This window comes from Dermacentor silvarum, chromosome 1, assembly GCF_013339745.2.
Source record: "Dermacentor silvarum isolate Dsil-2018 chromosome 1, BIME_Dsil_1.4, whole genome shotgun sequence".
Lineage (NCBI taxonomy): Eukaryota > Metazoa > Arthropoda > Arachnida > Ixodida > Ixodidae > Dermacentor > Dermacentor silvarum.
Window position 1 is genome coordinate 139,169,929 of NC_051154.1, and position 16,047 is coordinate 139,185,975.

At 47.6% G+C, this 16,047-nt stretch overlaps 1 protein-coding gene across 1 annotated transcript in view; it reads right to left on the reverse strand.

The window, feature by feature from the left end:
- Window positions 1-2,711, reverse strand: part of LOC119436128 (dual specificity protein phosphatase 22-like) — a 96,743-nt gene extending 94,032 nt beyond the window's left edge. Inside the window, exon 1 of the mRNA XM_037702890.2 lies at window positions 2,583-2,711. The gene's annotated coding sequence lies outside the window, so the exon portion shown is untranslated. The remainder of the gene's footprint in view (window positions 1-2,582) is intronic.
- Window positions 2,712-16,047: the final 13,336 nt, after the last annotated feature.

Genomic DNA, 16,047 nt, shown 5'->3' on the forward strand with positions numbered 1-16,047 from the left:
CTTTTGTCGTTTTCCCACCACTACCTAGGCGAATCTCCGGGATTTCGAGGTCCTCATGTTGGAAGGTATGCTAGCCACGTGTAGGCCAAAAAAGGTCCAGATGCAGTATAATTGGGACGTCCTTGGTAGGATATCCAAAATTAGATGTCCAGCGGACGAGCTATATGTCGCCGAAACAGTGCATGGATATTGGGACATGATTATATGTCCCACGGACGAAGTGTTTTCACTAGGGTGAATGTGTGGACTGCTCAGAAATGCTGTGACTAAATGGTTCTACTGCATAAGTGGAAAGCGCGTTGTCCACGGCGACGTCGTGGCGACATTGCACGTTCTTTTTCTAGACAGTACTGTGTACAGCTTAGGTCGCGAATTCCTTATGTGTAGCTTTCGTGGGCGTGGCTACAACATGAGGCGTGTTTCACAAGTGGGGCAGGATTCGCAAAGCTTTTCATTCTGTTTGACGTGGGCCTGCAGCCTTCGCTAATATGTCCAGCTTCAGAATTGGCTGGAATTTGCTATTTCGAACAATTCTAGGGCAAGAGCTTTTTGTGAATAGGGGCACTGATCTTTCCGGATGGCTCTGAGTAGTGAGACTTAGATGTCGCGCACAACTTTCGAGCTTTTCGCAAAACACGTGTCTGAGTCTTATAACGGGAAGAACTCACTTTTTTTTTTTGCGAATCCGCATGGGCGGGGCGATAGCCAGCAGATGTAGAAGGCTACACCCGCCCCAATACTGCCACTCGCACAATCGATGACATACATATTTCGCGCAGATATCGGATATAGCTGCCGCACGTTTAATGTTTGGCGGGGTAAGCAGAGTGAGTTGGTTGGTATATACCATAGAGAGGAGAGACGGCTGTTACTGAAATATAGAAACAATGCCACCGTACCAAAATATTAGTGCCTTGTTTTAAAATGTTCACAACTCGACACGTCCTCTGTTGCGCGCGCTTTCTTATTTTTCTACGTTGAGTCTCACCTATATCAGTGTCGGTTGTATGTGAAAAAAATTACACCTTCGAATATCAGTGTCATCGAAAGCTTCCGAAAGCCGCCTTCAGTTTGAGCATTTTCATTGCATTCGCGTGTCAGGAAAATCTTTTGTGCTTGCCTCCATTGCTCGTATGACAACATTCTCCTGCAGCCTTTTCCTGCGCATTGTCGTGTCTCCTAGCCGCCTTCGTGCTACTTTTTCTTGTGGCGTCGTCCTTTCCTGAACTATATGCCACGCTGTTTTTCAAACGGGGCACTGTGACGTAGTGTGTGGCGGGTGGGGTAAAACGAAAGAAAGAAAGCTCACGAAAGAAAACCGAGGCCGGGTTAAGATTAGGCTCGGCGACAAAAAAGGAGACCAAGGAAAACAAAGCCAGTGAGGTTATCCCGAGACGGGCTATAAAGCACCGTAAACATACGAAAGGAACGAGTTTCGTCGCGAAGCTGCCATTTGTTTTTCTCACGCGAGCTGGTTTTCGCCGGAGCGCAGTATGGGGCCGCAAGCGTACGCACAGACGCAGGCGAACGGGGCGCGTTGCCACTGGCGGCAGCGGAGGGGGATCAGCAGAACGGCTCAATTTCAAGAGAGCCCATATATCGCGCCACAGCGACAGGCGCGGTGTTTGTTGTTCCTTTTTTTTTTTTTTTTGCTCCCTGAGCGCGCGTGACACAAAGAAGAACCATACACAGCGCGGCTGACTGCATGCGAACGGTTAGCGCAGTTGTCTTGCGTCCGATGAAACTCGCGCTCTCGCGATTCTGGCGCACTTATCCGAACCGCGGTACGTGGACTGAATTTGCGAGTCGCCCCAAAAGCACTCACAGAAGCTGAAAAAAAAAAAGAACTCATCACGGGGGAGAGGAAGGCAGCCGTGGGTGCAGTGGCGCTCAACTTTCATTTCGCTACCTAGTCGTGCAGTGCTTTAAGTGGATTGGGTATACCAGGACGAATGTAGTACCTGTACACACGGAAGGTCCCATGAAAGCATTTCTCTCTCGCACCCGCTATAGAGTCCTATGCCAGCGCGCTCTCTGTTCACTGCGCGTCGTACCGCAGCTGTTTTCGGCATGTTCGAGAATTAACGTGAGAGACAATGGCCAGTGAAGAAAGCACAGCGCCGCTTGTTGGCAAGGCGTGCGTGTTCTTCGCTCGCCAGCGCTTTTCTTTCAGTGATGCGGGAAAAATTGGTTCAAGTCTCCTTATTGGTGAACAGAACGTGACGCTGCATTCCAAAAGAAAATCGACTGCATTACTGGACAGCGCCGCTGTACAAGAGTGCCGCTGTAGGCTGCGGGACGGAAAGCTCAGTGGCAACAGGGCGAGAAGACGACACAATTTCGTTCTCTATGACGACAGTGCGAGGTCTGCCGGGCTCTCAGGCAGCCGTGCCATGCGGGCGCTCACGGCCGCGACGGCTTTAAAGAAACTGGGCCTGCTTGTTCTTCGCCACTGTCGGTTCGCCACGGCGTTTCGTCGGAGGAGCGCGCCTTTCTGCTGCTCGCGTCCCGCGAAACAACGCGGGTCCCGAGTCACGCGCGCGGGCTTTCCCCCCTCCTTCTTTCGTGGGCGAGCAACTTACCGCGTGGGCGTTGGGGCTGGGCATCGTGCGGGGCGCGCTGGCGCGGCGGGCGTCGGCGGGACGTCGTGCGCGGAGGCCGCGCTGCCATGCATTGCGGGCCAAGGGACCGCACGCGTTCCGCCGACCCAGCTGGTGTACCTCTACGCGGCGCTTTCGATTAGCGCCGGCCCTCACCAATCGATGGCCCCGTCTCGCGCAGGCCCGCGGCTCCGCTGCCTCCGCGCCCCCTGGCGGCCGCGGCTGGTTGTTGCTTTTGCAGCGTGAGTCGGCAAAAAGGCTGGCAGGAAAGAACAGGTTGCTAAAGGATGCCGCGGCTGCGTAAGGGACGGGCCCATGCTCCGAGAAAGGGGATCACGGGAAAGAAGTTGGGGGAGGGAGGGGAAGAGAGGGTAACGAGCCAAGCGCGAGAAGAGAAATAGCAGTGCACTGAGGGCATGAATCCGACTACGGTCTTCGGAGACCCCTCAGCCTTCTTCTTGATGCCCGGACGTGCGGTATTTTCTTATCCGCGGAGAGAGTCCGTCCCCTTGAGTGTCGTTCTCGTTTGGTTCTTCTTTATTCTTGTTGGTTCTTGTTCTTGATTGAGAACGGAAATCGCAGCTGGCCGGCTGAGTTGGCGCGATTGCAAGCCTATAGACGAAGAGAAAAAGAAATAGCGGGCTTTTTATATGTAGTTAAAGTAAAGATTTTTCTTTGCTTAGATTTTTCAAAAGATACGGCGTACTCTTATCGGTTTTGATGCGACGACATATTGCCTGACTCTTTTCGTTGACTCCATTTTTTCGGCTTAAAAGCTTACTCGGATCTATTTGACTGACCAGTTTCGTTCAGCTGATTACCTATATTTTTTTTCCCTCGATGGCTATTCACATGACGGTGTGCCTGTTTCTTCAGTAACATCCATTCACTATAGCGTGTTATGACCACTGGTTGCTTGTGCTCAATTGTTGACAATGCACTGTGTTTATAAACAATGTACAACGTCGTTGCACTTGGAGCGGTGCCCCTCCGTCGTCATCAAACGTACAAAAACATAGCATGCGTACCAACCACGAAACTAAGTTCGTGTTAAATAAGTGCCGACATGCATGGCAAAATAGTAACGCGCTAATTGGAGTCACGAATTCTCATGCTTCCGACATTGATGCTGGTCAGTCCTGCGCTTAATTCACATCACTTCCATGTGATCAAAGTTTCAAGTTTGCTTAATTCCCGAGAACACATGCCTTTAAGCTTATTTTTCTTCCGTGTGCCATATCGCCCTTGAAGATTTCTTTTATTTTTTCCCCCAACAGAATAGGAGAAGATAAAGCGGCACGTGTAATTTTCTTTTCATTCTCCTTTTGAACAAAGGCTCACGGGTTCGTATCCCGGCCGCAGGGCCGCATTCCGATGGGCGCGGAATGCAAAAAACTGTTACCATGCTTCGAGTGTGCGCTAAAGAACCCCAGGTGGTCGGAATCAATCTGGAGCCATCCACTACGTCCTTTATCATAGCCCAATGCGTATAGCCTCGGGAAGCCATACTCCAGAATGCAATACTTTCTATTTTCTCGTATTTTTCGTTTTAAACGCAAAACAGGTAGTCGCAGGTGTCGAAGGCCCTTCGCTGCTCGCCGCTTACACTCGGCTGCGTCCAAAAAGGCACCGAGTAAAGAGTAAATTTTTCTTTCCACTTCAGCATCGGCTCACAGTTGCCGCAATGCACCGCTTCTGAGGTTTGGGTTGTATTGGCGCATGCAGTCGACGAACTACGAACTTTTAGAAGGGCGAAAGGCAAGATAAACCCACTGCGTAAGACTCGTACTCTAGTCTCCGATATTTGATTCGTGCAGACCCGTGGAGGAGCAGGCTGTTCGACGGGCTCGGGGGCTCGTGCTAAGCCTCTTTAACGAGGTGGGCAGCGCGCGTATTTTCCAGATGCACATGCCTTGACGTACTAAATGCTCTAGCCTATTGCCATTCATTCTAAGGCGCGCTGAGAACTGCTCGGTGTAAATCATTGCACAAGTTTCTTCCTGCTAATACTAATGACAGTCTGACTGATTGATGAATTGCCATGAAAAAATATGGAAACGAGGAAACAAAGTTGAATGTTTAAGCAGTTGTCCCATATGCAAGGATAAACGAACCGTACCTAAGAAAAACGAAAAAAAAAAAAAAACGAGAAGAGCGGGAAAAAGAAAGAAATAACACTGACAAAAAAAGGAAAGCAGAAAGAGAGAGAGGGAAAGATCACAAGAAACGCAACCTCGCAAAACCCTTAAGGTGCATTCACATTAGGCCGACAGGACACCGATTTCGGTCTGCCGACTGGTGGCGGCAGCTGTTTACAGGACGGAAAACGCTGTGGCCAACGGTTTGAAGGAAGGAAGACGCCGTCGCCAACAGTCGGCAGACCAAAATCGTTGTCGTGCCGGCCTAGTGTGAATGAGCCTTTAGGGAGCGAATCTAAGGTGACCAGAAAGGCTTCCTTCATTGACGGCTGCGGTGGTAACGTCCCAAAGGCGACGAAAACATGACATTAAGGCCAATAAGGTAGAGTTTTTAACGACAGTAAAAACTAAACGGAGAAATCAACTGGGGAAGCTCTGTCGCCGTCTTCTAAACCACGTTGTTGCGTAAAAAAAAAAGGAAAAAAAAGAAGAAAAAAAGAAGAAAAAGGTGTAACACACAGGAAAGGTGACCAATAATAATAATAAAAAAAAATCCAGTGGCGGTGACAAGAACAGTAACATGAAACATGACGGCGGGAGGTGTAACGCTATTTGAAAGCATTCTGGGCGCATTTTTCGCGTGGCATCGCTTCCGTCGACGCGCATCCGCTTTACGCAACGCAGTGCCCAGGTGTTTTTTAAAGCGAACCTTTCTTTGCGAACTCTCCCGGACTTGTCTGAGCGTGACTACCGGGTGCTGCTGCCGTCTTGCCGATAAGCTCATGCTTAAAAAAAAAATGAATTACATGTCCGATGGTACGTGTGACGTTTGGAACCTCGGTCTCCCAAGCACAGCAACCCGATGCTCTGACCATCAGGCCACAATCGCACGAACACGTCCACCGTGCCAGCGTGAACTAGATCTTCGAGATGGTCTCCGCGTGCGTCACATTATGTATCACGGGTGCGCCGGTGCGCGAGCGCCACGCCAAAGATGCAGAAATGAAAGGGGCAGATTTATAGCATCTCATTAATGGCTTCACATATATTCTAAGATGTGCGTTGGAGCTGCATGATTTTATTATTTTAATGACTCGTAACGTATGGGTAGTAAGGTAATTTAATCCGTGCCGTATAGAACACATTCTGGCCTTACAATGAAGCTATAGTGCATGTAGCGTAGGATGGACGGCGCCCGACGCCGGGCTCCACTAGTAGCTATATACACCAAGCCCCAAACACGTCGCGGAATACGTTCATCGTGGTGTACCGGTTAACTCTCGCCCGCTGTTTGTGTATTACCCACCCACTGCTTGAAGACCGAATAGAACAGGCACGGGAAGAGAAAAAGGCATACCCACAATGATGTAACGTATAGTTCATCTTCCGAGACCCCTCGCAGAGCGCACGTCCTTGTCTGGCGTGTCCTATCGTGGGTATTATAGTATTACTCAGCTGTACTTTGCGTATCGTGAGATGAACGAACACCAACTAGGCGCATTTCTCGCTTTACTCGATGCAATATAGTGTTATTTACACGTGACGCGTCTGTGGTGTGCAGAATACGCATTGTATGCACTGTGTTCCGCACTTGGTATTTGATGAGAGAGAGAGAGAGCGAAAGCAAGAAGGCAATGGTGGGGAGGTCAACTAGACGCGCGTCTGGTTTCTACACGGGGGACAACAAAAAAATGCGCAGGAAGGTTCGTATTTGAGGAAATTAATCGCGCACTATCGTCTTGCAATCGGCAGGCGCACGGCAGTTTCTGCCGATATATGATCCGATGACGGGTCACCATCGCACGAGATGCAGCCGACAACAAACCGAGTGCTCAGGCCCGCCACCAGTTTCTGTCAATATCAACGATGATCTCTACCCATTTGTAGCAAATGACTCTTAACGTTCAGGGCACAATAATTTCTTCGGCAGTGACGCAAAGAGCTGCGGCGGCCTGCCATTCCGTTTAAACGCGGTCATGATTGCCTCATCGCTGTCCTTGGAGGCACTAGGGCTTGCAGATTGTGCACACTAGCAGTGTCCCTAAAGAGAAAGGGATGAGATAGTCGCCGACGTTGGGCTTGAGCTAGGTGAAAACAGAAATGTCAAGGACGCACTTGACTTCCTAATCGGCGCTTTTATCTCTCGCTATGATGAAGCGAGTCTGTTTTCAAATCAAGGCTCGAGCAGCGTTCATGGCAACGTCTTTTATCAACGTATGCACTCCTCGTTGCTTTCTATGCGTTTATCTTTAGTCACGGGAAAGATCTGGAGCTACAATTCCAACGGTGGTATACAAATGACGGTAGACGTTTTCCTCCCTTCGCGCGAGTTTCTAGCTTTCTAGAGTACAGAAGGAAATAAAGCTTTGCGATCGCATTCTACGTTATTCCGGCGACTTGCTACTTAGTAATGTGAAATTATGTTATTGGGGACGAATTCACAAGCTTTCGGTTCGTAAGTGAACTTTGTCATTGGCCGGTCGCCTACTAATAGTATGTCTAGCATCAGGATTGGTTGGACTTTGTTCTTAACGTAATATCTCTGACGAACGTAGGATCTTTTTGTGAATACGTGGGCTTGGGCCTCGTATTCACAAAAAGTTCTTGCGCTAGAATCATTCGTTAAGGTAGCTGCCAGTCAATCCTGATTAATATTATTGTCCTCTTTGCCTTGAGATCTGAGAATCGGCTCACGATGTCTCGGCCTGCAGCTATTTCGACGGACACAACGATGGTTATAGCTTACGATTCTCCTACTTGGAGCCCGAAGCTAACAGAGAGATTACAAGCTGCCAATGGAGCCAAGGCTCGCCGATCGCTCCTCCTTTTGAGCATATGCGCACAGATGTGTCATTTTTTTTTCTTCTCGCGTGCGGCACCCAACGCCGGCGAGGGAGGCGTTAGCGGCCGCGGAAATCGACGACTTCAAGGGTCGCGGTAACGCTTCTGTGGGTCCATTTTTTCGTAATTCTTGGCCAATTCTGTCCCACCAAGATGCTCTTTTGTTGCGTCACCGAATAGATATGATTTCCTTAAACTGGAGAATAGGACGCTTTTGAAGATGCACTGGAGAAATGTGGGAAAAACTGAGCGATGTGTTTTGTCTCTGTTAGCTGAAGATCAAGCGCGCAGAACATGCTGCAAACAAAGCCCGCAAGTGTGGTACACAACCTATAGGTAACAAAACAGCTCCGTGCTCTGGGCGTTAGTCTCACGCAAGCGTAGTGAATGTCCACACAGTCGAATGAGGGCAAAGACATGGGTCTATAACGGCACTGTAAGCGCTCATGCTTTCGCCACGCGGTGCCACGAACGTTGTGGTTCGAAGCGCGCTAGTATGTTCTTGTGCCATCGAGCGCATGCACTTGCAGTGACAAGAGGAGATGGGCACCCTCGAAGACAAAATCACATGTAGGAACGCGGTTTTGGCATGGCACCGAGCGGCGTTAAAGTTAACGCCGCCGCGCTGAAAATGCTTTTTCGTGATGTCGCCCCTTCGACGAAGAGTGGACTGTGAACGGACCCCTTTGGAGACGAACGTGGATGCTCGCATAATGGCACCCTACTATGCCTATCCTCACTCCTCGTAGCCCTCTTTTTCTCCCCTCCCCTCTGAGCAGAGTAGCAGGCTAGAGGATTTTCACCTCAAGCCAACCTCTCTGCGCTCTCTCAATAAATTCTCTCCTCTCGCGGTGTTTCAGTGCTCCTTTACTTGCAGCCGGAGCCACTGAACGCCGTCGAACTATACCTGAGTGCTGCACACTGCACTTGAATCACGGCAAAGACGTTCGTTTATCTTCCGCCGCACGATCGCACGATCGCGCGCAAGGACTTCGACTGGTCTCGTTTGTCACGTTACGCCAGTGCAAGGCATGGGGAACGGAAGGAAAATGAAGGAAAGCCCACATACGTCCTTTGTTGCTTATGAAAAAAAGGTAGACGACTGGATACATGGGAGTGTCCTCGCTTTGACGCGCCAACTTCTCATGGCCATATAATATTTATCGCAATAATGAAGAAAGCGCACGCTCCAGTGAAAAAAAAAAAAAAGAGGAAAAAGTAAGAACAAGAAAAAAAAAGAAGGAAAATTCGGGAGTGTTTTATGGTGCTGCCATAATTTTCGCGATGACGCCTCGCGCTTTCTGACACGCTGAAGCATGCGAGGAAACAAAACAATGAGAGGCAAAGCCATTGCGTCAATCTTTTAGTATTTCGATTAGCACGCTGTCCGCGTAGATGGTGGGGCAGCGCGGAAAATACTGTAAGTGCTGGCTGATGGCCAACGCAGAGAACCGTGTCGAAAGGAAGAAATATTGAAAACACGAGACAAAGGCATAGAAGAGAAGTGCGAACAGAAAAAAAAATGCCTGGGCCAAAATCGAGCCCCGCTATTCGTCTCTGTTCAACCCCGCTCACTGAGCTTCTCTCTCATTCTCCTACCCCCTCATTTTCTATAGTTCTTTTTGTTTTTGTTATTAATTTCTTCATCGACAAGCATCAAAACGTATAAAGGTTCACGATGTCGTTAATTGGAGAACCGTATCTCCATTGATACATGACTAACGGAACAGCTGACATATGTTGGGCGCGTGTATTTGCTTCCGGTGAGCTCCAACCTTTTATCGGCGTGAACGGAAACCGGAGACAAAGGAAATAAGAATAGAGAGACACCGCAGAGAGACTGCTGGGAAAGTTAATGTGCGCCCTTGCGCTTGATTGTCTACAACGCTATATAGTTCACAGGCACGGAAGAACAATGATCGCAGAGAACAGAGTTGACCACCACAAGAGAACAATCGTTGCTCGGCTTCGCTCTAGCAGAAAGCTTTCAGGCAAAGCGTTGGCATGTTTTGGAATAAAATTTGTTCTTAGACGGAACACACACACACACACACACACACACACACACACACACACACACACACACACACACACACACACACACACACACACACACACACCACACACACACACACACACACACACACACACACACACACACACACACACACACACACACACACACACACACACACACACACACACCACACACACACACACACACACACACACACACACACACACCACACACACACACACACACACACACACACACACACACACACACACACACACACACCACACGCACACGCACACGCACGCACACACACACACACACACCACACACACCACACACACACACACACACACACACACACACACACCACACCACACACACCACACACACGCACGCACGCGCGCGCGCGCGCGCGCACACACACAAGAAAAATAGCGTAGCTTGGACTGGAGGCACAATGCTAAAGAGACAGCGGAGCTGATGGGCACCTATAGCTAGTCCTGGCTTTTGGGCTAGGCTGAGCACTACCAAGTCATCCCCAGCATTTCCCGGAATTTATTGATTATTGATCAATTATTGATTAGCTATTGATTGGCTATCGATTGACTATCGATGACTGGCTAAGCTTAAGTAGTCCCAACCATGCTTAGCTAGACTTAGCCAGGCCCAGCTTCGCTAGTTCACAGGGGTATGTGCCATTGCGCTTAGAAAGAAGTCGATCTCGTTGGCTGACAGACGAAGTTACACCGCACTCGCTGATGCTTATATGGAATGCATGCTTCTTGGGCGAGTTGATAATTCGTACTGTGAAGGGCGAGCGCTAAACGTCAAGTACTGAGTGAGGCACATCAAGTGCTCCGGTATGTGTCTTTGTGTGTCTCACGATGTGTTTTTCTTCTAGTGCACTCCCTGCACAGTAGGCTTATATGACAAAGGGCCGCATTTTGTTTTGCCAGACGAGAATATTCTATGGAGGCCCAGATCGCGAGTTCACTTCCTTAGTTTATGCTAACCAGGGGCGCTATAACGTAATATGATTCCAAACTGTTTTGATTCCAATTTCTGCAATCAGCCTCCACGATTGGTCAAAACATTTTCGGGCCACTCCCAACTTCGCCTGTCTGTCACGCGACGTCACAAAAACCGCGATAGCTCCCCATCTGATACAACGTGTACACACTGATTATGCATAATTAACCGCACAAAAGAAAAATAATCATTCTTGATTCGACGCCTTTTCACCATTAGCCCTCTGCTATTCCCAATGTTTTCTGGCTACGCCCACTTCGCCTGTCTGTCACGCGACCTCACAAAACCGCGAAAACTCACCACGTCAGACGTGTACGCGAAAAAAAAAATGCATCAATATGCCGAATAAAACTGAAAATTTTTCTTAATAGCCACAGACTGCCCCGTTCCGAAAGGAATAGAAGATGGCTGCCCACCGATCGCTCAGGCCCTCGCTACTCGCACTTGCCGGTGAGCATGTATTTATTTGCGCATGATAAACCTTTTTGCGTGGCAGTAAAACGTTATCGAGACCTTTCGGCATGCATACGACATCGCTCAGCCAGCTCTTCCTTGCTGAGCATCCGTTTTAGCGGCATTCTTATCCTTCCGTTGCACGCCGCCGCGATTTTCGACCAGCCACCGCAAGCTAAGTAGGGCGAAGCGGACCAATCGGAGAAGCCGGCACCACCCTCTTCATGCGGTTATCTATTTTCACTGTGCTGGGTCGGCCCCATCGAAACCCTCTCCACTATAGCGCGCTCCTTGCCTCTTGTCGGCCAATTAGATAACAAACACCTCTCAGTGCAGGCAATGTTATTCGTTTTGAAAGCGAACAAAGGTGACCTCCTAAAAACGAGGAGAGTGTTTGATTGGGTTGTTCAGACAACGCTGCGGGTTACCGCCCGATGCTTGCGTCGGTGGTTACGTAAATTTGACGTCAGGAGTTTGGAATCAAAACAGTTTGGAATCATTTTACGTTATAGCACCCCAGAGCCCTAAATTCTTGTGAGAATGAGGTCGGTGTAGGCATGCATATTCCGCGAGAGGCATGTCATCTTGTACCTAGGTTGACAACGCGCACTACTGGGCAATTAGTTGGTTAATACTTTACACTATGTTTCGTGCCAACGCGGACAACACCACAGTGAAGACCAATATCACGCTTGTTCTTATCTTCTTCGCTGTAGTGCTGTGCTTGTTAAAAAAAAAAGTGAATTACGACATGTGTCGAACGTTGTTTTACAACCGAAACTCATCATCACTTTCCCTAATACAACTTATATCACGGTATAGGTTTTGAGACACAGAGTGGTTAAAGCTTGTCAGAGGCGTTGTATAAGGCTTTCCAAATATCTTGGCCCCCTAAAAAAATAATTATGCGTATACCATGCGCTGTGGGAGTTGGTTTAAGCGGACCTTCGGTGTTTTGTCAGAAACGCTGTTGTTGTTCAGCGACCATTAGGAAACACAACCACATGACGAAGTTGGACGCATTTTCACCGGAAACGCCTCGCTCAACGTAAGCTTGTGGCGCACCAACCCCGCAGGTATAAGTCCAGAGGAAACCAGAGTCTGTCGCGCACTACGCACCAAACTGAACTCATCCTGCACGAAGTGCTTTTCAAAGTACTTGGTTGTATCCGTAAGCCAGATGGTCAGTTTCCACTGCAGTCTCATCACATGCGTATCGACACCGACCAGCACTGAGTTTCAAAGCGTGCTTTCGCGTATGCAAATCCGTTCTTCGTTGCGTATCGACGCTGCTCCGCATCGTGTTCGCGCAGGGCGAAATGTTCACCACGTTTCTCAATGCTCATCACCGCGACTCGACGCTGCTCTTCTTTGCGTCTACGAACCAGCATGAGCTTGCGCTCTAAACGACGCGTTCTACACCATTGCCTTCAACCGGGCATTCCAGCCAACTGTCAATATAGTCCAACCGGCAAATGGGGATAGTTCGAGCCCTGACCCTTCGTGATCCATTGTGCAAGACAGCAGCCAGAAGCAAGCACCCGCAAAGTGGAGGGAAAAGTGGAAAAAAGCTTCGCTTTAAAGACGCCTAGCACGTCATTTGAGCGGTGGGAGGTACAGCTGACCGGCGATACCCTGGCGGGACAAGAAGCTCTCGTCCAGCAAGTTCGTCGAGCAGCCATGGCCAGTGGAGTCCTGGAATAAGGACACCACCCACTCCACTTCAAGAGAAACGACCTCGATGGTCCAAATAAATGTTTTCTCTTTCTCTCTCTCTGTTACGCTAGCACTGTTCGTAAGAGCCAGCGAACCTTGATGGTGGACGTATTATTGGCGGCGGCAGGCCGTCGCAAAGTAGGGATGTAGCGTATCTCAATCAATTTTAAACCTTACACATGTGCCTATAAAATATGAGGCAAGTGATTTGTTCTTCCTAGTCATCGACATGACGGTTTTGATAGCTGCCACTGTTTCACGCGTGCACGCTATATGTACATGGTCTTCGCTTCGTCAATAAAGTTGTTGGAAGTCTGCGCTTCGTTTGTCCCTGTCTCGCGCGCTATTCTTATTTTAACATGAACTACCAACATGGCCAAGTCTCGACCCTTCGTCGCAAAGTAACAAAGGCCGATTACAAACAGAAGGAGTTTGTGAATTCGCCCCTCTCTCCCCCCACCCCACCTTTTTTTGCTTATTTTATTTACTGGCCTGTCAGAGTAGCAAAACATGGCTCGCGGATGATTATGTGGTTGTTAGGTCATAAGGTACGGTCTGTTATGTCATATGACGTCGAAAATGATACCTATATATTTGTGTCATTATGCCGGTCAGGAGCGGTTTAATTCCCAAGCTTTGTTTTTCCCCTTAAAGAATAGAGAAACAAACATTGTACCGAATGATTACCGCCTATTTTTGCTTGGAACGTCTATATATGAGACTCTGCCGAAAATTCACAAACTTGTCGGAATATTTGGAATATCGCATTTCTATCGTTTAAGCCATAGAAGCATTAGCCAAAGTTGAGATAGGGTTCTTGCTCGAGAGTCCATCTCCCTCTACGTTGCTTCGGATTTTGAGGCCGTTTGCGTGACATTTATAAACTATGAAATCATAGAACCATAATTTTGTATAATGTAAAATTGCAGTTTTTTTCTTGCGTTGTACAAGGTTCGATCTAAAAGGTGCTGGAAATGATTTATTAAGAATTCTCTATTTATATAAATTCATTTTCTGTTCCTGCTTCCGCGTACATCGTTGCTGCATATAGACGAACCATTGCCGGCGTAATTTATAATCTTGCAGGTGCCTGCGAGCTCACCATTTTTCATTTCCTCTACCTTCGTCTTCTGCGCGCTTTCGCACAAGAAGCCCCACCTGTACTCCCTTCTTTTTTATTAAATGTATTTAAGGAGACGTTAACACCTAAATGTGGCACCGGCTACCCTTCTCTGACATGATACGGGTGCTTATAATGGCCATGCACAACAGAAACAACGCTAAGAAAAAAAAACAACAACAACAACACAGGGACATCACTTTTAAAGTTCGCGTGCACAAAATGTAAATGTTCACAGAATATAAATGTTCACAAAATATAAATGTTCTTTGGCAGTTACAAATGAGGTATCTGCTGCACTCCAAGCACAACACTTTTTATTATGGGGTGCTACCTCAACTCCCAGCACACCCTGTGGCGCCTGCACGAGCTCCCTGCCTGTTCCTCCCCCTTCCCTATTTCTTCAACCCTCTGTCACATGGGTTGCGTGGCTATCACGGGCCACCTACTTGCCGCCACAAGAGCACCTAGCGAAGTTCATCAGCGTTGTGCTGAACAACTATACCATCGAAGCGCTGGGCGTCATCCTTAAACTTAAATAAAGTATAGTGTATACCTCCCTCCATTGTGTCCTGCCGCATCTTCATAATTTATAAATTGTCTAAAACCTTTTAACTTAGCAGACTATAGGGGAGCACCCTGTCCGAAGGCTACAAACAAGCACATTCTCATCCCTCGCAAAATTACGCCTTTGGTACTCCTCGTATTACATACCGCAATGCCCTCACTGCGGAGAGCTCGCGGACCAACAGAGCGAAACATGGGCTTCGCAATTTAACCCCGTGGTAGATCCCATCTTCAACCACAATTTCGAGCAATGGGAGACCATCATTCGCAGCGATGATCCTTACCGGCTGCAATGGCTCGTCGACGGGACCTTGTAAAATTTTCAGGTCGAATAAAAATGTTTTCATGCAATCGGAGAGAGCTAGGATATATATATATATATATATATATATATATATATATATATATATATATATATATATATACAGGGTGTCCAAACTATCATGCACCAAGATTTAAAAATATGCAAATGCCACGTAGCTGGACAGAATCAAGGTAATCTTGTTTGCCGTCGCTTGGAGATACACAGATTATTTTTTGCATTCCGCTTAATTACATAATTAGTTATTATTTAATCAACTTCTCAAATATTATAATTATATAAAAAGCGTCAATGAGAACATTGTAGAGTAACATGAAAAACTCCCGAAACAACTTTCTGTTGCTCAATACGTGCTACATAAAAGTGTTTTTGTGAGCATGAAAGAAGCCCGCGAATACATGCAAGATTGCCGCGCGACTGGCCGCTCGAAGCACTTTGCGTGTATTCGCGGGGCTCTTTCACGCTCCGAAAAACACTTTTGTGTAACATGTATTGAGCATCAGAAAGCTGCATCGGGAGTTTTTCATGTTGCTCTACAATGTTCTCATTGACAGTTTTCATCTAAATATTTGAGAAGTTCATTAAATAATAACTAATTCTGAAATAAGGTAAGTAAGTAAAGTACGCATAGTAAGTAAAGTAAGGACGCAAAGTAAGTAACTAGAGTAAATAAAGTAAGTAAAGTAAGTAAAAGTTCACAAAAGCTTTTCGTTCGTAAGTGATCTTTCGCACTGACCAGCTGCCTTCGCGAATAATGTGTCCAGCATTGGAATTGGCTGAACAATTCTATGAACAATTCTCTTATTTTGAGAGTATGGGCCCAGGAGAACATTTTAAACAAACGAAACTACCGACGAAAACGGTCATTTGTAGACTAGCACCTTAGTAAAATAGTATAGATCAGAATAACTTGTCCTTGGCCTAGTCGGTGTTTGCTAAGGGACATAGTATAATTTACCGTTAGCAAGAAGAACGAGGGAAACCGAGAGAATCGATTTGCTGTTATACTAGAGCTGTTCGTAAGAGCAGTTGCAAGTCAGTCACTATGTTGTGCATATAATTCACGAATTCGGCTGGCAAAAAGCACTTACGAACGAAAAGCTTTGTTAATGCGGTTTCTGAATATCTGCTTTTCGGAAGCATTCAAGAAACATTTTTAGCTTAAATGGAAATGTTTTTATTTTACTTATATATCATCCAGTAGAGCGCATGTGCGGCCTGCCCAAACCGCAGCAGGCTTTACT